The following is a 23,549-nucleotide window of genomic DNA, read 5'->3' as shown; positions in this document are numbered from 1 at the left end:
CATGGCTTGTTTAAACCAGGTAACATACAACTGGGGTTTATATCCGGTCACACACGTGAATTGGATTGCAGTCCAGAGAGAAAGTCATTTGGAACGCAAAAGAACTTCTGGATTTGGATTTGGCACTGATGCACGGGGAGTATCAAATTGAATTGAATAGCAAGATCAAGTAAATGATTGATTTTTGTTAAGGTGCATGGCTATGTTATTTTACTGATAGTTTAAGATTCTGACAGTGTGTCATAATTGTATTGATGAGTGCTATTTGGCCGGATGTAAACCCCGAGAGCCACTGATGACTCACACTACAATAATGAAGGAAAAAAAAAGAGGCTAAAACCATCCACGTAAACATCCATAGATGATAGTACAGTAGTGATAAAAGTAAAATTCAATACTGGTTGGGAAGTACATAAACAATCAAAGGCACTATAATATAAATACATAGTATAGATCATTGGAGCATTTAATGGTGTACAATATAAGTGGCATTAGATATGTTGTTACAATTTTGTCATTTTACCTTCTATGTTTGGAACAATATTTTATGCTTAGTGATCATATGAATTACCTCTATTGCAAAAAGGTGTCTTTGATGCATGAATTAGTACAGTGACTCGTTGTGAGTTTAAATATTTGACATTTTCTTAACAACAGAAAAGACTATTTAATGACAAATACCGATTCATATCTAGTAGTGGAACATTAACTCTTTTTTTAGGTTAAGACCCTTGAGGACTCTAGTTTTGAGTCTGTATATCCAGAAAGCTTCTCTCCTTAGTATTTTATGTTTAAGATTGCCCCCCCCCCCCCCCGTTTGGGGGTATAGATCTATTCTATGGCGTAACATTTAAATGTAGTAGTTAATCTATTACGATGGGTTTATGAAATGTTTTGCAACATTAGAGATATTGGTGATATTCGGGTTTCTGATATAGCCTAGGTGTTCCAGTATTCTGGCTTTGAATTTACGACCTGTACATCCTATATATTTCAGATTACACTCAACACATTCGATGCAGTAGATCAATGACTCCCTATTGCAGTTAATGTAATTTTTTATTGAAAACATATTGGTGCCGTCAGAATCGAAAAAAACTTTTTTTGGAATCACATAAGAGCAAATTTTACAAGGGTTAGTGCCACATCTAAAGAAACCTTTGTGTTCTAGCCAGGTTGTTGTGGTCTCAGAGGAGAAAAAGGAAGGAGAAAAAGAGCTGCCAAGGGAAGGAGCTTTTCGTGCAACTATTCTACAACCATCTTTTAAGATGCCCTCCAGTAGATCGTCTTCCATCAAAATTGGTAAGTATTTAGTGATAATTCGTTTTATTTCAGTGGATTGGTTACTTTGTTGAAGGATTAAGGTTGGTTTATTTGGATCAGATTTTGTGGAGGGATTGGATTTGAATAGTAAAGCAGCTCTTGGTTTGTTTTTTTTGAGGTGATAATATCTGCTCTTTTTTAGGGACCAATTAGGGTACCCTCTTTTGTGCAGCCTGTCACAAATTTGTTGTTGTTCCGATTTGTAATATCTATGGGAGCTGCAATTGCGTTTGGCTCTGTACATCTCACCCACTGGGATGGATGTGATGGTCTGTCTTGGATGATTACTTTTGGCATGCAAGATTGTATTGCCGGATATTGGTTTACGGAAAGTTTTAGTATGTACTTGCTCCCCTTCTATTCCTTTTAGTTCTAAATCTAGGAACACTATATTATTTTTGTCAAAAGAATGAGTAAATTTGAGATTGTTAGAGTTGAGATAGTCAATGAATTCAGGTATGGCAGATACCTGTCCCTCCCATGTGGACAGGAGGTCGTCTATCTATCTGCCGTACCAATGTACATTATTCCCAAACGGATTGTGTACTGAGAACATGAACATTTCCTCCCACTATCTCAACTCTAACACATACAATCTCAAATTTACTCATTCTTTTGACAAAAATAATATAGTGTTCCTAGATTTAGAACTAAAAGGAATAGAAGGGGAGCAAGTACATACTAAAACTTTCCGTAACCCAATATCCGGCAATACAATCTTACATGCCAAAAGTAATCATCCAAGACAGACCATCACATCCATCCCAGTGGGTGAGATGTACAGAGCCAAACGCAATTGCAGCTCCCATAGATATTACAAATCGGAACAACAACAAATTTGTGACAGGCTGCACAAAAGAGGGTACCCTAATTGGACCCTAAAAAAGAGCAGATATTATCACCTCAAAAAAAACAAACCAAGAGCTGCTTTACTATTCAAATCCAATCCCTCCACAAAATCTGATCCAAATAAACCAACCTTAATCCTTCAACAAAGTAACCAATCCACTGAAATAAAAGGAATTATCACTAAATACTTACCAATTTTGAATGAAGACGATCTACTGGAGGGCATCTTAAAAGATGGTTGTACAGTGTGGGCCATTTATATGGGTACACCTAAATAAAATGGGAATGGTTGGTGATATTAACTTCCGGTTTGTGGCACATTAGTATATGGGAGGGGGGAAACTTTTCAAGCTGAGTGTTGACCATGGCGGCCATTTTGAAGTCGGCCATTTCGTGTCCAACTTTAGTTTTTTCAATGGGAAGAGGGTCATGTGACACATCAAACTTATCGAGAATTTCACAAGAATAACAATGGTGTGCTTGGTTTTAACGTTACTTTATTCTTTCATGAGTTATTTACACGTTTCTGACCACTTATAAAATGTGTTCAAAGTGCTGCCCATTGTGTTGGATTTTCAATGCAACCCTCTTCTCCCACTCTTCACACACTGATAGCAACACCGCAGAAGAAATGCTAGCACATGCTTCCAGTATCCGTAGTTTCAGTTGCTGCACATCTCTTATCTTCACAGCATAGACAATCAATGGAAACCTCAAGGCCACGGGATATCTGAAATTGCTACATGATGAGGCGTTTCCCTCTTTATGCACTGAAGCTGGCACATTCCCTGAGTTTTTCCAGCAAGATGGTGCACCACCACATTATGGGTGTCAGGTCCGAGCATTCCTAGATAAACAGTTTCCTGGAAAGTGGATTGGTCGTCGTGGGCCAGTTGCATGGCCCCCTAGGTCTCCCGATCTGACCCCCTTAGACTTTTATCTTTGGGGTCATCTGAAGGCAATTGTCTATGCTGTGAAGATACGAGATGTGCAGCAACTGAAACTACGGATACTGGAAGCCTGTGCTAGCATTTCTTCTGCGGTGTTGCTATCAGTGTGTGAAGAGCGGGAGAAGAGGGTTGCATTGACAATCCAACACCATGGGCAGCACTTTGAACACACTTTAGAAGTGGTCAGAAACTTGTAAATAACTCATGAAAGAATAAAGTAACGTTAAAACCAAGCATTGTTTTTCTTGTGAAATTCTCGATAAGTTTGATGTGTCACATGACCCTCTTCCCATTGAAAAAACTAAAGTTGGATACAAAATGGCCGACTTCAAAATGGCCGCCATGGTCAACACCCAGCTTGAAAAGTTTCCCCCCTCCCATATACTAATGTGCCACAAACAGGAAGTTAATATCACCAACCATTCCCATTTTATTTAGGTGTATCCATATAAATGGCCCACCCTGTAGAATAGTTGCATGTAAAGCTCCTTCCCTTGGCAGCTATTTTTCTCCTTCCTTTTTCTCCTCTAATGAGACCACAACAACCTGGCTAGAACACAAAGGTTTCTTTAGATGTGGCTCTAACCCTTGTAAAATTTGCTGTTATGTGATTCCCCAAAAAGTTTTTTCGATTCTGACGGAACCAATATGTTTCAATAAAAAATTTCATTAACTGCAATAGCGAGTCAGTGATCTACAGCATCGAATGTGTTGTGTAATCTGAAATATATAGGATGTACAGGTCGTAAATTCAAAACCAGAATACTGGAACACCTAGGCTATATCAGAAACCCGAATATCACCAATATCTCTAATGTTGCAAAACATTTCATAAACCCATCATAATAGATTAACTACCACATTTAAATGTTACGCCATAGAATAGATCTATACCCCCAAACGGGGATTCAATCTTAAACATAAAATACTAAGGAGAGTAGATTTCTGGATATACAGACTCAAAACCAGAGTCCCCAAGGGTCTTAACCTAAAAAAAAAGAGTTAATGTTCCACTACTAGATATGAATCGGTATTTGTCATTAAATAGTCTTTTCTGTTAATAAGAGAATTTCAAATATTTAAACTCACGAGTCACTGTACTAATTCATGCATCAAAGACACCTTTTTGCAATAGAGGTAATTCATATGATCACTGAGCATAAAATATTATTCCAAACATAGAAGGTAAAATGACAAAATTGTAACATGTCTTATGCCACTTATATTGTACACCATTAAATGCTCCAATGATCTATACTATGTATTTATATTATAGTGCCTTTGATTGTTTATGTACTTCCCAACTAGTATTGAATTTTACTTTTATCACTACTGTACTATCATCTATGGATGTTTACGTGGATGGTTTTAGCCTCTTTTTCCTACATTATTGTAGTGTGAGTCATCAGTGGTTCTCGGGGTTTACATCCGGCCAAATAGCACTCATCAATACAATTATGACACACTGTCAGAATCTTAACCCTTTCACGACCAAGGACGAAAATGCACGTCCTGGTCGGCTGCTAGTTCCCGCACCAGGACGTGCATTTTCGTCCGCATTTCAAACTGTCACTCTGTGTAAACACAGAGTGACAGACGCGCGCTGACAGCTGTCCTAGACAGCTGAGACATCAGTCTCGCCGGACAGCGGACCATCGCCGCTGCTTTCGGCAGTTAACCCCTTAAGTGCGGCGACGGATTGCCGTCGCCGCATTTAAGTGGTTTAAAGCACATCGGCAGCCCCCACGAAGTGATCGTGGGGGCTACCGATGCTTGTCACGGCAATCGGAGGTCAGATAATGACCTCCGGGTTGCCATGCACGGAAGCCTCGGAGGAGCAGCCTCCGGCCGTTCCTCCTCTGCTTCCTGTCAGTGTGACAGTCACGTCACAATGACAGTTAGAGTACATTACACTACGTGTGTAGTGTAATGTACTCCAGCAGCGATCAGAGCTGCAAGACTAAGTGTCCCCTAGTGGGACAAGTGAAAAAAGTAAAAAAAAGTAATCAAAATGTTTTAAAAATAAGTGTAAAAATAAAAGTTATAAGTGATATAAACACAAAATGCTTTTTTTCCTATAATAAGACTTTTATTATAGAAAAAAAATGAACACGTTAAAAAAGTACACATATTTGGTATCACCGCGTTCGTAACGACCCCAACTATAAAACTATAATGCTATTTTCCCCGCACGATGAACACCCCAAAAAAAATCAATAAAAAACGACGACAGAATCACAATTTTTTGGGTCACCACCGCTCCCTAAATAGAGAATAAAAAGTGATCAAAAAGTCGCATGTTCCCGAAAATAGTACCAATAAAAACTTCTATCCGTCCCGCAAAAAACAAGCCCTTACACAGCTTTTTTGACTAAAAAATAAAAAAATTACGGCTCTCAGAATATGGGCACACAGAAATTTTTTTTGTTTATAAATAAGTCATTTTATTGTGCAAACGCAAAAAAAAAGGACCAAACCTATATACATATGGTATCGCCGTAACCGTACCAACTCGCAGAATAAAGTAAAAATGTCATTTATAGGGTACGGTGAGCGCCGCAAAAAGAAAACCTAAAAACGGTGTCAGAATTCCTGTTTTCTACTCAGGATTGCAAAAAAATTGAACAAAAAGTGATAAAAAAAAAAAAAAAAAAAAAATCGCATGTACCCCAAAATGGTACCAATGAAAACGACAGATTGTCCCGCAACAAATAAGCCCTCACGCAGCTCCGGTCGTGAAAAAATAAAAAAGTTCTGGCTTTCAGAATATGGCCATGCAAAATATGCAGAGTGTCCAAAAGCGGATAAGATCGGGCGCCATTTATCAGTGCGACACCGGCCACATATCTATGAAATATTATTTATTTACCCCATTATTGTACCCTCTTATTATGCCCTGATGTACCCCGCACAGATTACACATGCCCCCCACATTATAAACTGAAATACCAGCGAAATCCAAAACAGAAAAACTACCAAGCAAAATCTGCGCTCCGAAAGCAAAATGGCGTCCCTCCCTTCTGAGCCCTGCAGCGTGCCCAAGCAGCAGTTTGCGCCCACACATACGGCGTCGCCATACCCGAGAGAACCCGCTTAACGTTTTATGAGGTATTTGTCTTCTGTGGCACAAACTGGGCACAACATATTATGCACTAAAATGGCGTATCAGTGGAAAATTGCAATTTTCACTTTGAACCATCCGCTGCGCATTAACCCCTTTGCGCACTATGACTTAATTGCCCGTCATGATGCGGCGGTTGATGTATGGAGCCGGGTCACGTGCTGAGCCCGCTCCATAAGCTGCGGGTGTCGGCTGTGTATTACAGCAGGCCCCCTCGGTACTAACGGACAGGTACAGCGATCGCTCTGTTACAGAAGCCTGTAAGAATAACAATATACTGCAATACATTAGTATTGCAGTGTATTGTACCAGTGATCCAATGATCGCTGGATCAAGTCCCCTAAGGGGATTGATTAATAAAATGTGTAGAAGAATTATAGTTATTAGTAGTGAGAATTTTTTTTTTTAAGTTAAAAAAACAAAACACCTTTTCGCATTTTTCTTCTAAAGTAATGTAAAAAAATGAACAAAATTGGTATCGCTACGTCCGTAAAAGTCCAAACTATTACAATATACCATTATTTAATTTGCACAGTGCACACCTTAAAAAAATGTAATAATTGAAACCGCCAAAAATCGCAGTTTGTTTTTTTTTGTCACCTTCGCTCTAAAAAAAAATGTAATACAACTTTTGAATCAATTTTTATGTACCAAAAAATGGTACCAATAAAAACTGCAGCTCCTCCCGCAAGAAATAAGCCCTCACACCACTCTATTGATGGAAAAATAAAAAAGTTATGGCTCTTGGAAAGCGGGGAGGGAAAATCTAAAATAAGAAAGCAAAAACTGGATCAGTCCTGAAAGGGTTAATTCATTTCTAATGAAAAAACTTTTGACCACATGTGGGGTATTTCCGTACTCGGGAGACATTGCTTTATAAAAAATGGTTGTTTTTTTCCTCCTTTATCCCTTGTGAAAATGAGAAAATGCAACATTTTAGTGGAAAAAATGTTGGTATGAATTTTCGCGCCCTAATTCTAATAAACTCTGCAAAAGACCCGTGGGGTGTAAATGCTCACTATACCCCTAGAAAAATTCCTTGAAGGTTTTTCCAAAATGGGGTCACTTTTGGGGGGTTTCCACTGTTTTGGTCCCTCCAGTGCATTGCAAATGCGACATGGCACCGAAAACCATTCCAGCAAAATCATAAATCCAAATGGCGCTCCTTCCCTTCTGAGCCCTGCTGTGGGTCCAAACAGCAGTTTATTACCACATATGGGGTATTGTCGTAATCGGGAGACATTACTTTACAAATGTTGGGGTGCATTTTCTTCGTTATTCCTTGTAAATAATAAAAATGTCTATGATGTTTCAGAAAAAAAGTACATTTTAATTTTTACAGACTAATTCCAATATATTTAGCGAAAAACTTGTGTGGTCAAAATGCTAACTATACCCCTAGATAAATACCTTAAGGGGTCTAGTTTTCGAAATGGGGTCGTTTATGGGCAGTTTCTATCGTTCTGGCAACTCAAAGCTTCTCCAAATGTACAGTGGGGCCTAAAACATTTTCAAGCAAAATATCAGTCCTGAAAGCCTCCGGGTGCTCCCTTCCTTTGGGGCCCTGCTGTGTGTCCAAACAACGCATTAGGGCCACAATGTGGGTATTTTTGAAAACAGGAGAAAGAGGGTGATAGATTGTGGGGTGTGTTTCTTCATTTTCATGTTCGCTTTACAAAGAAATGGGTCTTCAAACAAATACTTTTATGAAAAAGTGAAATTATTTTTTTTTTCACCTGATATGCATTAAATTTAGCAATGAACTGTGGGGTCAAAATAATTACTATACACCTAAATAATTACGTTATGGGGTCTAGTTTTCGAAATGGGGTAGTTTATGGGGAGTTTCTATCGTTCTGGCAGCTCAAAGCCTCTCCAAATGTACAGTGGGGCCTAAAATATTTTCAAGCAAAATATGAGTCCTGAAAGCCTCCGGGTGCTCCCTCCTTTCGGGCCCTGTCGTGTGTCCAAGCAATGCATTAGGGTCACAATGGGGGCATTTTTGAAAACAGGAGAAACAGGGTGATATATTTTGGGGTGTGTTTCTTCATTCTCATGGTCACTTTACACAGAAATCGGTCTTCAAAGTGATACTTTTATGAAAAAAGTGAAATTATATTTTTTTACGCCTGCTTTGCATGAATTCTTACAAAAAAACTGTGGGGTCAAAATACTTACAACACCCCTTAATAAATACCTTAAGGGGTGTAGTTTTCAAAATGGGGTCACTTGTGGGGGTTTCCACCATTCTGACACCTATGAGCCTCTGAAAACCTGGCTTCGTGCAGGAAAACAAAACGTACTTCAAAATGTATAAAATGATTACTAAATTTGTAAGTCTTCCAAATTGCTCAAAAAAAAAATAATTTTTTCAAAAGTGCTGCCAAAATAGAGTAAAGAGATGGAAATATATATTTAATAAAAAAAATTGTGCAGTATGTATGTACATATGTGACATATTGCAGTTAAAAATAGGGAAAAATGATCATTTTTACAAAATTTCTTCAATTTCTCTATTTTTTAATTAATTTCCGCAAATCGTATCAGTCTACTTTTACCACTAAAATAAAGTACAACATCTGACGAAAAAACAATGTCAGAATTACTTGGATATTCAAAACTTTCACAGAGTTATTCTCTGATAAAGTCAGACATACCAGATTTGACAAATCTGGCTTGGTCATTAAGGTACAAACATGCCCGGTCATTAAGGAGTTAAACTATCAGTAAAATAACATGCCATGGGGCTCTGTCACCAGATTCTCAAATCCCTATCTCCTATTGCATGTGATCGGCGCTGCAATGTAGAGAACAGTAACGTTTGTTTTGTTTTTTTAAAAACGTTCATTTTTGGCCAAGTTATGAGCTATTTTATATATATATATATATATGCAAATGAGGTTTTAAATGGACAACTGGGCGTGTATTGTGTTTTTAACTGGGCGTGTTTACTGGTTTTACTAACTGGGCGTTGTGAATAGAAGTGTATGATGCTGACGAATCAGTGAACAGTCAGCATCATGCACTCCTCTCCATTCATTTACACAGCAGAATCGCGTTCTTACTAGAACGATGTGCAGCCACATACACAGAAATTAACGTTAATCAAGTGTCCTGATAATGAATACACATGACGTCCAGGCTGGAGGTCATGTGTATCCATTATCAGGACACTTGTGTATGTGGCTGCACATTGTGTTCTAGTAAGAACGTGATGCTGCTGTGTAAATGGAGAGAAGTGTATGATGCTGACTGGTCACTGATTGGTCAGCATCATACACTTCTATTAAAAACGCCCAGTTAGTAAAACAAGTAAACACGCCCAGTTAAAAACACAATACACGCCCAGTTGTCCATTTCAAAGCTCATTTGCATATATATATATATAAAATAGCTCATAACTTGGCCAAAAATAAACGTTTCTGTTCTCTACATTGCAGCGCCGATCACATGCAATAGGAGATAGGGATTTGAGAATCTGGTGACAGAGCCTCTTTAACACAAATCAATCATTAACTTGATCGTGCTATTCAATTCAATTTGATACTCCCCATGCATCAGTGCCAAATACAGAAGTTCTTTTGCGTTCCAAATGATTTTCTCTCTGGACCGCAATCCAATTCACGTGTGTGATCGGATATAAACCCCAGTTGTATGTTACCTGGTTTAAACAAGCCATGAATAAGGACACCGCAGTCATCCGAAACACGTAGGCACCGCCTATACCCACAACCACCTTTTGTACCTGGAATATATATTTTTAATTTTAAAATACATTTATGGAATAAAATTGGAACAGAGTTTCCCTTTTAAACACTTTCCTTGTTTTGGCGCTGGATCCATCTCTTGCATTCTTTCCTATTTATGGCATATCTCAAGAATTTTTAGCTTAGAAGAGTAATATAAAGACACCCCCCCCAGACAATGAAGACCTGTCTCCTGACACATGGCGGATACAGGGGAGACATTGCTGACATCTCACAAGTCATGGTGCACACTATGCAGTCAGTTTGTTTGTTTTTTTATCAAAGATTTTTATTTCGAAAATGTAACAGAGCATAAAACATTACACAAAATTGCAAAAGTTTGCACACAGTGCAATACAATAAATTCAAGAAATTCACATCGTAGAAATTTTTACAGAAACATAAGAACATTGGTAGGCGGTAGCCTCCCAAGCCAACCAGCAAGGCAAAGGAAGCAAATAAGAAATTCAATAGTAAATAACAGTACCATTTTCACAGCAAAAGTAGTGCAATATGTTGGGAAACCAGTTCCAAAAATGGAACAATAATGACATTTATAAGTGCAGATTTAAACGTAAAGTTACATAGACACAAGACGACAAAGGGAAACACAAACAAAGCACACAAAGTTTGGCTATATAAGCGTTCAATAGAGGCCATCCAACCAAAGAGGCAGATCAGCACCACCCCGGAATCCAGACCATACTGCCCAAGTTTGAAGAAAAATCTCGGATTTACCACGGTCAGCAGACATCAGCTCCTCCATCCTCATAATCCCATTCAGCTCCGTTACCCATTCCTTCAAAGAAGGCACAGTACTAGACTTCCAATGACGTGGGATTACCGTTCTAACTGCGGTCATAAAATGCCTAAAGACACCCTTTTTGAGGTGTGGGAGTGATGCAGGAACCATGGACAGTAATCCGACAGAAGCCGAAGTTGGAACCTCAGTGCTGAAAAGCTTGTTACCAACATCAAAGATTTTTTCCTAAAAGGGACGGAGCTTGGGGCAATCCCACCAAATGTGCAACATAGTTCCAGGAGCCTCCCTATACCTCCAACAATCGGCAGACACATCAGGAAATATCCTATCCAACAAGGAAGGACAACGGTACCATCTGGTAAGTATCTTGTAGTTTATCTCCTGAGCAAAACAAGAAGTAGGTAACTTATGAGCCAGAAAGAAAGAAGTTTCCCAGTCCTCCTCAGAATGTCGAACCCCCCATTTCCTCATCCCACGCTGTGGTGAATGTCAACTGAGAATAAGAGTATCTAGGTAGGAGGATCCCATGTAAATAGGACAACACATGAGAAGGAGCAGAAGAAGTCAAAGTCAAATAATGTTCCAGAGGAGTCTTATCCCGTAGCAACACAAGACAATCACCCATGGAAGAGAGATATGAACGCAACTGAAAATAGGACCACCAAATTGATAGTCTCCCCGGGCAGGCCTCAGAAACAGCAGTCAGCGACAAGATTGCACCATCAGGTGTAAGTGTCTTAGCCAAATATCCTCCCTCCTGTCTCTCCCAACAGAGGAATGTGTCCACACCCACCACTGGAGGGAAGGAAGGGTTATCAAAAAGAGGAGTCAAAGGACCTGGACGGTGAGCAAGATCCAGAGACCCCACAATCCGCTCCCAAACTACAAGAAATTGACGTGTGAGGAAAGGCAGAGAAGACGTTGGTCGCTGGGGAGAAGTCAACCAAGGCAAAGAAGATAGTGCAAAGGAAGACATAGCCCTCTCAATGCGCACCCATTGCTTACCCACATCTGAGCGGAACCAGTCCACCAATCTCATGAGGATCGCAGCTTGATGGTAGCGTTTAAAGTCTGGTAGACCCGCGCCCCCCTCCACTTTCGGCCGGCTAAGGACAGAAAAACGAATGCGAGGCTTAGAGGAGCCCCAGACAAATTTAGTTATGGCCCTATGCAAGGTCTGGAAGAAACACGCTGGGACAGATAGGGACGGTCTGAAATATGTACATATGAACTGTGAGGATCTGCAGCAGCTGAGGTGACATTATATATAAAGGGAACATGCAGTGTGATCTTTTATGTTATAGCGCAGGTGGAGCAGAGCAGATTGATAACAGGATTTTTGTACTTACCAGCAAAATCCCTTTCTCGTTGAATTCACTGGGGGACACAGTATCGTGGGTATAGGCCGCTGACACCAGGTAAATATTAAAAACGTTTTAATAAAAAAGGTGTGGCTCCGCCCATTGGGCTATACCCTCTGCTGAGCACTCAGCTCCTCAGTTTGTACCAAGAGCAGTAGGAGAGCAGAGAAGGTTTAACACAATATGTTTCCAATGAGAAAAGCAACCTCAAAAAGCCCAAAAACATTGCGATAAAGAAATAGGGCAGGACCTGTGTCCCCAATTCAACGAGAAAGGGATTTTACTGGTACGTACAAAAATTCTGTTTTCTTGTTAACGTATTCACTAGGAGACACCGTACCATGGGACGTCCTAAAGCAGTCCCTTAGGGTGGGAAAAAAGAACCATAGCCATGAGAGCAGCCTAAACCACAACTGCTTTCAACACCATCTGACCCAAACTGGCAACAGAAGAGGCCAAATAATGGTTCCTATAAAACCTCAAAAAAGTATGTAACGAGGACCAGGTGGTGGCTTTACAGACCTGAAGGGTAGAAACCTGATGCCGCACCGCCCAGGAAGCCCCAACTGCCCTGGTAGAATGAGCAGAAACCCGGAAGGGAGGTACCCTACCCTTAAACAGAGTAGGCCCTTTTAGCAGCCAACCTGATCCAGTCCTTGAAGCCGGACCACCTTTAAGAGGGCCCTCAGAAACAACAAATAGGGAGCCCGATTTCCAGAAGAACTCCTATCTGCAATATAGACCCGAAGGGCTCTAACGACATCCAAGCAATGTGTTCACCTGGATGAGAAGATTTTGGACAAAACGGAGGATGGTCAGTGTCCCCATTAGGATGGAAGGAGGAAACCACCTTAGAAAGGAAAGATGGCACTAGATGTAGCACCACCTTGTCCCTAAGAAAAAACGTTAACTGAGGTTTGCAGGACAAGGCTGCCTGCTCAGAAACCTTAGGGATAGAGGTGAAAGGCACAAGGAAAACTACCTACCAGGATAAGATCCAGAGAGAAAGTTCCCACAAAAGTTTGAAGGGTGCAGTCTGGAGAGCGTCAAGGACCAGATTAAGATCCCAAGGTTCCAGAGGAGAATGATAAAGGAGGAGCAGAATGTGCGACTCCCTGCAAAAAAGTCTTAACTGGAGAGCGGAAAGCCAAAATGTGTTGCAAAAGAATAGATAGGGCTGAAACCTGCCCCTTAAAAATAGCCAATCTGATTCCAAGATCCAAAACGACATGGAGGAAGGCCAGAATACACGGGATGAAAAAACGGGGGAGGGGGGGGGGGGTTGGAACTGATGGGATTCACATCACTTAAAATAAGCCAACCAAGTGCGATGCTAAATCCTTTAGGGATTGAGTCTTCCAGGCCGTAATCATGGTCTGAATGACCGGATCAGAGAAATCTTTGATCTTCAAAACCGCAGTTTCAACAGCCAAGCCATCAAACGCAGCAGAGGTAGAGCAGAGTGTAATATTGGACCTTGGGAAAGAGGGTTGTGCCGCTGAGGAAGCGGCTACGGGGCGTTTGCAAATAGGAGCATGAAATTCGTGTACCAAGCTCTGCAAGGGCAGTCTGGGGCCCCCAGAATGGTTGGGATTCCTGCGTCCTTGATCTTTTTCCGCAATCAAGGCAGGGGTGGAAGGGGAGTAAAAAGATAAAATGAGGTTGAAGGACGACCAAGGGAGAACCAGAGCATCGGCTCCTATTTCCCTGGCATCCCTGGTTCTGGTGATGTAGTCTGGTCACTTGTGATTGAGGGGAGGGGCGAAAAGATCCACGTCAGAAAAACCCTACCAAATGCAAAAGCAAAGAAAAATCTCTGGATGAAGAGACCTTTCTCCGGTATCCAGGCATTCTCAGCTCAGGTAATCTGCATCCCAGTTGTTTACTCCTGGAATGTGCACTGCGGAGATTGCTGGGTCATTTTGTTCTGCCCAGCGAAGGATCTTGTCAATTTATTTCCATAAAGTCCTGCTTCTTGTACCTCCCTGATGATTGAGGTAGGCCATTGCTGTAGAGTTGTCTGTCTGTATGCGCACTGGAGGACCCTGGAGATGAGACGTCCAGTGAGACAGAGCCAGGAAGTTGGCCCTCAGCTCCAAGATGTTTATCTGGAGCTGAGCTTCTGGGTCAGACCGCCCCCCAGAAGACCGCCCGGACAAACTTGCGTCTGTTGGGATGACTTGCCTGAGGATAGTTGTGAAGGGTTTTCCCTAATTGATGTTGGAGAAAGACATCTACCACAGCAGCTCCCTCTTGACTGAAGGGGCAGACTGATAATCAGTTCCAAGGAGTCCGGAGACTTGTCCCAACAAGATAGAATTGCCAGCTGTAGAGATTGGGGTGAAATTGAGCAAATGGGACTGCCTTGAAGGTTGAGACTATCGTCCCCAAGACTTTAATGCAGAAGCAAATTGAGAAAGGAGCATTCTTGTGGAGTACTGTCACTCCCTGTCCGAGTGGAGATTTTGTACCTGGGTGGCAATATCCTGGCTGCCTGTGTATCCAGGACTAGCCCTAGAAACTCCATTTTGCGAGAAGGAGTGAGGGATGACTTGGTGCTGTTCATCAGCCATACGAATCTGCTGAGACAATCCAGTGTAATTTTGAGGCTATCCAAGTTGTCCTGTTTGGAAGGTGCCTTCACCAGAAGATTGTCCAAATATGGGATAACCGCTATCCCCTGGATCTGAGGAGGGCCATGGGTGCTGCCATGACCTTGGTGAAGACCCTTGGAGCCGTGGCAAGCCCAACCAGGAGGGCCACAAACTGGGAATGCTCGGAACCTACTGCAAAGCGCAGGAAATGCTGATGTATTTGAGCAATGGGAACATGAAGATAAGCATCCTTCATGTCCATTGAGGACAGGAACTCGTTGACCTCCAAGGAAGCAACCACCAATCGCAGAGACTCCATGCAAAACCTTAGTCTCTTCACATATCGATTGAGATGTTTTAGATCCAAAATGGGTCTAAGAAATCCGTTGTTCTCTTCTACTGTGAAAAGGTTTGAATAAAACCCTTTAAACAGTTCCGGAGTTGGTACTGGGACAATTACTCTTTGATGTAGGATGCTTTGAATGGCTTGAGAAAAAGCTTGGGCCCTGGAGGGTAACCAAGGGGGAGTTGACAGAAAAAAAAAACGCCCAGGTGGACGAGAAGTAAACTCTATTTTGTAGCCTGTCGACACAACCTCCCGCACCCAGGCATCTTTAAGCCATGTCTCCTGGAAGGAGGGCAGCCGTCCCCCCCACCCGAGGGAGCAGCTCGGGTAAGAGCAAATTTTCAGGCTGTGGAAGCCTGCTGTGCCCGAGCAGGTTTGTTGCGGGGTTGCCAGGAGTTTCTAGACCGGAAGGAAGGTCTCTGTGCTCGGAAGGGACGTGCGGTCGAGTACCGAAATTAATGAAACCACCTTTGTCTTCTGACTGAGGGAACTGGGCGTCGTCTTTGACAACGTTGTGGAAGTAAAGTGCTCCTTCCTCCAGTAGCCTCAGAAATTATTTGGACCAGGTCAGGTCCATGTAGGAGATCCTAATGGAAGGGTGACAACAGTCTTCCTTGAGGCACTGTCAGTATCCCAGTTCCTAGTCCAAATTGCACGGAGGACAGCTACCGCATTAGCCATGGCCTTAGCCAAGCTTTGGGAAGCTTGGATGGAGAAGTCACAGATATATTTAGACATCTGCACAAGCTGTGCAGCTAGCAGGGAAGTATGCACTTGATTCCCCTGAATCAATTGCGTCCTGTAAATGAGTAGCTAGTTCAATACTAGCCAAGCTAACCCAATATGCTGCAAAAGAGAGTCTGACTGAAGCTGCGGCCGTGCTGAAAGTGGCTTTGCCATAGACTCCACTTTAACATCAACAGGATCCTCTAAGGTGGAAGCATCTGAAACCGGTAAGGTAGCATTTTCATAAAGCTGGGCCATAGGAGCATCTACCTTGGGGTGAGCTGACCATTTGGCAATACACTCAGCAGAGAAAGGAAACATATAGTTCGCACTCTTGGACACGTGCACTGGCCGGTCAGTGTGTTTCCATGCAATTTGTCAAAACCATTATGATCTGAAAAGACCAGAGGAGGTCGTCTGTAGCGATGCATAAATAACTCATTCGGAGGGGATTCAGTAGGATCTTCTGCAATCCTAAGTATATCTCTCACTGCCTAAAGGAGATCCTTCACAGCAGGAGGAGGGGATTCACTTCTATTACATTCAAACTCTAAGTCAGAGAGAGAGACGCCCCTGAAGAAGCGGATTCAGATATATCTCTTGAATGATAAGAATGAAGGACACCTGCAGCATTTTTGTCCAAAGAGGAATAATGATGTCTCCTTGATTTCATGGCCCGCTTGCGGGATGCACTGGGAGAACTAGAACGAGTGCAATCCAGGGAAGAATGTCTGAGAGCCTGAATGGACTGTGGTGCCTGAGAGGGGTCAGACAATTGAGATGCTAACAGCTGAGGAAAGCATTGTAAGGCATCCGCCATGGCCGGAGAGAGGTGGGCGAAATTATCTACCACCTGGGTGAGGGCAGCCACCCATTGGGGGTAATATGCTAACTAACCGTGGGAGCTGGGGAGTCCTGTGGTGGTTTAGTGTAGAAGGTAGAAACTCGAGGCAATCACCATTAGTGGCAATAAAGGGGTTCATTGAAAGTGATCTTGGTCTGTCTGATGTGGAAAAGCCTACAACCGTTTTGCCGACCACCTGTGGTGGTTTAGGCGGAGGGCAATGAATACAGACTGGGTCAGCCTGTCAGCATGGAAACTTAGTACTGCGCCGCGTACACGCAAAGTGCATTACAATGGCAGGGGGGTTGGGGTCTTAGAAGCTTTTCCCTTTGAAGACATATGAGCCTTTTACAAAAAAACACTATAGCCAATGGCTATCCTACCAAACCTCCTAGGTACTCTGTCCCCCGTGAAGCAGGAATGTTTCCAGCGCTGTACACCGGTAAGTGTACTATGCCATTCACTAGCGGTGATAGAGTGAAGCGTCTGAGGAAATCAGAAAACCCTTCCAGCCAAACCTGCGGGATTAGATTGTGGGATAAGATTCAGTGTAAACTTGTATTTTACTAATATAACCCCTTCCTGCACCGGACATTTACCAGTCAGGAGTTGTTCACATAACATGGGGAAGACCTGACACCCTGCTGCAAACCTGAGAGAACAATGATTACAACCGTTCAATCGCCTCGATACTGAGGTCAATATCGACTGAGGCACCTAAGTTTTTGGGAGGGGGCTCCCCTGTAAGAACATCCTCACCTCGAGATCGTGGAGTAATGAGGAGTTGTCAATTTGAATTGTGTACAGAAAAAAACCTACACCTTACAAAATGTTTTATTATGGATATTTTTTTTTAACTATAAATAATTGTTATCGCCCCAAAAATAACGACCGGAATTATAAATGATCATATTTTACGACTTCTTTCAACGTGAAGTTTAAGGAGTTCAGAAACATTATTGTAAAGTGTCTTCCCATTTCCGGTCAGGACTGGATGACATTATGCGGGATGGTGTAAGAGTTATTCCAGAGAGACCCCAACACGAGGGCAACGTCTCCCGCCGAGTTTATGTGAGAGTGAAATACGGAGTCATACTTGTCTCACCACTGAAGGTTATTTCCACCGTGGTCATAAAAAGTCGATCCTGGAATTATAACAAATCTACAAATAGTTCTTCGTCTTGTACAGATAACGGTGTGTCACTAGTAAGAAAGATATAGATTATAATACATCACGTCATTTCTCTCATCCGCTCTCTACAATGTCAGGTTCAATATGTCAGATGTACAACATTAATGGTGCAAATTTATAAACCCCTTCTAGATAGTAACAAGACAGACGCCAGTATCCCATCATGTCCAAACGCGGCCATCCCCATGACAACACTGAACGTCATTGTGCGAGGAGAGAAGTATGGAGCAGGTTTACAGGCTGACACCTCACACTAACAGCCAAGATCAGAGAGAACGCTGACACCGGACATTTAACAACTTGGATGCCGCGGTCAATAGCGACCACAGCATCTAAGATGTAAGAGAAAGGGGGTGGTCCACTGACAGCTCATCGCCCCCTCATGACAAAATCATGGGGTGCAGATGGTTGTCATGGAAGCCTGGGGGCCTAATAAAGGTCTGCAATCTTTCTACTGCTCTTAAAGAGACTGTCACCACATTATAAGTGGCTTTACTCCTACATAATGAGATCGGCGCTATAATGTAGGTGACAGCAGTGCTTTTTATTTAAAAAAAACAATCTATTTTTACCACTTTATTAGCGATTTTAGATTTATGCTAATGAGTTGCTTAATGCCCAAGTGGGCGTATTTTTACTTTAGACCAAGTGGGCGTTGTACAGGGGAGTTTATGATGCTGACCAATCAGCCTCATGCACTCCTCTCCATTCATTTACACTGCACCAGCAGTGCATAAGGAGATCGGCGCTATAATGTAGATGACAGCAGTACTAACTATACTAACACATTAACAATACTGAAGTGTTTAGACAGTGAATAAACATTCCACAGGATGTCTATTCACAATCTCTGCACTTCGTTACTCTGTCTGTGGTAGTTACAGCAGAGGACGCGTAATCTCGCGAGATCTCGCTGTAAATGGCAGGGTACAACGAGATCACGCTTCCTCTGCTGTAACTACCACAGACAGAGTAACGAAGTGCAGAGATTGTGAATAGACATCCCGTGGAATGTCTATTCACTGTCTAAACACTTCAGTATTGTTAATGTGTTAGTAGAAGACCATACATAAGGATCTAGCAGGATCCCTATGCGCTGCCTAAATGAATGGAGAGGAGTGCATGAGGCTGATTGGTCAGCGTCATACACTCCTCTGTACAACGCGCACTTGGTCTAAAGTAAAACTACGCCCACTTGGGCATTAAGCAACTCATTAGCATAAATCTAAAATCGCAAAATAAAGTGGTAAAAATAGATCGTTTTTTTAAAATAAAAAGCACTGTTGTCACCTACATTATAGCGCCCATCTCCTTATATAGGAGATAGGGCACTTATAATGTGGTGACAGAGCCTCTTTAAGGCCTTAATGTTAATCACGGTACATTAGTATTACAGTGTATTGTACCAGCGATCTAATCATCACTAGTTTTTAGTTATGCACAAAAAAATATAGAAAAAAAACGCAAGAAAAACCTTTTCCCATTTTATTTCTAAAGTAACGTAAAAAAACAAAATAAACATAACTGGTATCACCGCATCCGTAAAAGTCAGAACCATTACAATGTAACATTATTTACCCGCACAATGAACGCCGTAAAAAAAGCTAGAATCGATGTTTTTTGCTCACCTTAGATGTAAAAAACTATTTTTTATAAAAAGTAATTAAAAACTACAGCTCGCCCCACAGAAAACAACAACAAGCCCTCACTCCGCTCAGTCAAGGGAAAAATAAAAAAATTAGGCAAGGAGAGGAAAACGAAAACAGAAAATGGCCTGCTCTTTAAGGGGTTAAAGAGGCTCTGTCACCAGATGATCAAATCGCTATCTCCTATTGGATGTGATCGGCGCTGCAATGTAGAGAACAGTAACATTTTTTTTTTTTTTTAAACGATCATTTTTGGCCAAGTTATGAGCAATTTTACATTTATGCAAATGAGCTTTGAAATGGACAACTGGGCGTGTTTTTTTTTCGTATTTCCAACTGGGCGTGTATAGTGTTTTTAACAACTGGGCGTTGTGAATAGAAGTGTATGATGGTGACAAATCAGCATCATACACTTCTCATCGTTCCCACCCAGCTTCTTTCACTAAAGGCACACAGCGTGACGTCACCCACAGGTCCTTCAACCTTGGCGTCGGTGAGAGAAGATACATTGGCTGAAAGGCGTCCAAAACGTTAATATGCTCGTCTCTAGGGAGTTTTCTATGATTACCTGCACATGGTGATGCTGCTGCAAATTCAACTGTACTCCTGGAGCTGTGGTGTCTTCTCTCTTCCGACGCCAAGGTTAAACACGCCCAGTTGTCCATTTCAAAGCTCATTTGCATAAATATAAAATTGCTCATAACTTGGCCAAAAATGAGCAATTTTTTTAAAAAAACGTTTCTGTTATCTACATTGCAGCGCCGATCACATGCAATAGGAGATAGAGATTTGATAATCTGGTGACAGAGCCTCTTTAACCTGCGGTGTGGACTATAAACACGCAGAATATCGGATTTATATGGCGAATTCGCTGCGCATTTGTTGCAGAATTTCCCCATTAACTTCAATGGGAAAGTCAAGTTCCGCAACAAACGTATTGTTCCCAGAATCCTCTGCAGCTAAACCGCGTGTTCGCAGCAACGCTAAAGGGTGCACATATAAGAAAGAAGGCGTCATGTGACCCCTGCAGCCAATCACAGACTTGAGAGGTCACGTCATTATAGGGGTCATCTGGACACAGAGCAGCAGGAAGAGCAGGGACGTGTTGCTATGGTAACGCTCAGAGAGGTGAGTATCGGCCTTGTTGTATTTTTCTAGTAGAAATTCCAGCAGAATATTCGGCCGGATTTCCTTGTGTGTTGTGGGTCGTATTCGCTACGAGTGAACATTCCCTTAAACCGCACGGTGACCGACATTAACAAGAAATGTATAAAAGTTAATGAATAAATTGTATGTACCTAATAATATGTCATTACAAAATACGACTCGTCCCACAAAACATCCGACCACTATAAAGACCAGAAACAACAACTTACCGCTCTCTGAGGTTCACTCAATGATTGACAGTTCTCTACACACACTCATACAGGGATGGCTGATAACAGAGAGAACAACTGACCAGCGATGCTCTCTACCTCTTACTCGGCAATAGCTGAAGGAACTGTGATGACGTCACCGCCATGGGACCAGAGGGGCGGAGCTTATCAGTGGAGAGACGTGTAGTAGGACCTGTGATGACGTCACCGCCATGTGACCAGAGGGGCGGAGCTTAGCAGTGAAGAGACGTGTAGTAGAAGGACATGTGATGACGTCACCGCCATGTGACCAGAGGGTCGGAGCTTATCAGTGGAGAGACTTGTAGTAGAAGGACCTGTGATTACGTCACCAGCACATGATCGGAGGGGCGGAGCTTATAAGAGAGATGTGGCCGATAAAGGACCTCTGATTATGACCACGTGATATGTGGGGCGGGGCTCCGTGAGGGTGCGGGACTATTGTGCTGTGCGGTGAAATGATGATGATCAAGTGACGAGGGGTGGATCCCTGTTAGGGGCGGGGCTCCTCCGCTCTGGAGAAGTAAATGATTCAGCGTTTTCTTCTTCTATAGGTTGTCAGCAATTGTGTGAGAGCTGGAGCCAGGGGACTGCTGGGAGTTGTAGTCCTGTCCTTTTATGCCTATCCCTGTAATGTCTTCTGATATAATGTAATAACAGCTGGGACATGCTGGGAGTTGTAGTCCTGTCCTTTTATGCCTATCCCTGTAATGTCTTCTGATATAATGTAATAACAGCTGGGACATGCTGGGAGTTGTAGTTCTCTCCCCTTATCCCTCATCCCTGTAATGTACTGTAATATGTAGTAATAGCCTGGACATGCTAGGAGTTGTAGTTTTCTTTTATATCTCCTCCTGTAGTGGCCTTTGATATCATACAGTCTGGACATGCTGGGAGTTCTGGTTCTCTCCTCTTATACCTCCCCCTGTAATGTCCTCTGATATCCCATAATAACAGCCCGGACATGCTGGGAGTGTTAGTTCTTTCCTCTTATACCTCCCTCCTGTAATGTCCTCTGATATCCCATAATAACAGTCTGGACATGCTGGGAGTGTTAGTTCTTTCCTCTTATACTCCTCCCTGTAATGATATCACATAATAACAGCCCAGACATGCTGGGAGTTGGAATCTCTCCTATTATACATACTCCCTGTAATGATATCATATAATAAGTCGGGACATGCTGGGAGTTGTAGTTCTCTTATACTCCTCCCTGTAATGATATCACATAAAAACTGTCTGGACATGCTGGGAGTTATAGTTCTCTTCTCTTATACTCCTTGTAATGATACCACATAACAGCTGGGACATGCTGGGAGTTGTAGTTCTTTCTCTTATGCTCCTCTCTGCTTATGCTCCTCTCTGTAATGATATCACATAATAAGGCCTAGTGCACACTTCAGTCTTTTTCTTCAGGGTGCTAGCCGTTTTTCTGACGGCTAGCACCCTGACCCATTCATTTCAATAGGGCCATGCACACTTCAGTTTTTCTGACGGTCCCGTTGCTCCGTTCCGATCAAAAGTAGAGCATGTCCTACTTTGGTCCGAGATTCCGTGACCGTGAGGCCCATGCAAGTCAATGGGGCCGTCAAAAAAACTGAAGGCACACGGAAGGCATCCGTGTGTGACGGAGCCGTTGCCTAGCAACGGCCAGGCGGGCAGAAGTACATTACAGATATATTACACTAATCGGCAGCCACTTGTCTCTATCCAGCACTGATAGAGAGAAGAGGCTGCTGATTAAAAATAAAATAAAAAGCAGTTCATACGTACCCGGTCGTTGTCTTGGTGACGAGTCCCTCTTCTTCATCCAATCCGGCCTTCCTTTCTGACGCGGCAGCCTGTGATTGGCTGCAGAGGCAGTCACATGGGATGAAGCGTCATCCCTGGAGGACGGCCTTCTGACGTCATCCAGACTTGCGTGACCGCCACTACAGCCTGTGATTGGCTGCAGCGGTGACATGGGATGAAACGTCATCCCAGGAGGCCGGACAGGAGGAAAATGCAGGGAGTTCTGGGTAAGTATGGACTGATTTTTTTTATAAATTGTATTTTGCGAGCGCCGAGCATGGTCATTCTTCAGCGCTAGTCACTGTCCAGGGTGCTGAAAGAGTTACCGCCGATCAGTGCAGCCCATTAACTCTTTCAGCACCCTGTACAGTGACTCTCGCTGAACAACCCTGCTCATTCAACACCCTGGACAGTACCATGCTCGGCGCTCAGAAACACGGAGTGCACACGGAAATCACACGGCCGCTAAAACGGGTTCACGGACCCGTCAAAAACGGCCGTGAAAACGGTGATGGAAGTGTGCAGGAGGCCTAAAAGTCTGGACATTTTGTGAGTTGTATTCCACCAGTATTTACGGACCCGTGCCCATAAATACGGGTCCATTGTCACCCGTATTTACGAACCCGTTTTCTCTGCAACATTGTGCTACATTTATCGGCAGCCCCTTCTCTCTATCAGTCCAGGATAGAGAGAAGGGGCAGCCCTTTCCGCAGTAAAAGTAAAAGAAATTCATACTTACCCGGCCATTGTCTTGGTGACGCGTCCCTCTTTCGACATCCAGCCCGACCTCCCTGGATGACGCGGCAGTCCATGTGACTGCTGCAGCCTGTGATTGGCTGCAACGGTCACATGGGCTGAAACGTCATCCCAGGAGGCCGGACTGGAGGAAGAAGCAGGGAGTTC

The 23,549-nt window shown here is 42.8% G+C and overlaps 1 protein-coding gene across 1 annotated transcript in view; it reads right to left on the bottom strand.

Annotated features, from left to right (window-relative positions):
* The window catches only part of LOC142656882 (uncharacterized), a 73,800-nt gene extending 52,780 nt beyond the window's left edge, over nucleotides 1-21,020 (bottom strand). The window contains 1 exon segment of the mRNA XM_075831887.1: nucleotides 20,838-21,020. The gene's annotated coding sequence lies outside the window, so the exon portion shown is untranslated.
* Nucleotides 21,021-23,549: the final 2,529 nt, after the last annotated feature.

Source organism: Rhinoderma darwinii, chromosome 1 (genome assembly GCF_050947455.1).
Source record: "Rhinoderma darwinii isolate aRhiDar2 chromosome 1, aRhiDar2.hap1, whole genome shotgun sequence".
NCBI classification, from domain to species: domain Eukaryota; kingdom Metazoa; phylum Chordata; class Amphibia; order Anura; family Rhinodermatidae; genus Rhinoderma; species Rhinoderma darwinii.
This window is presented reverse-complemented; position numbering and strand designations above follow the sequence as displayed.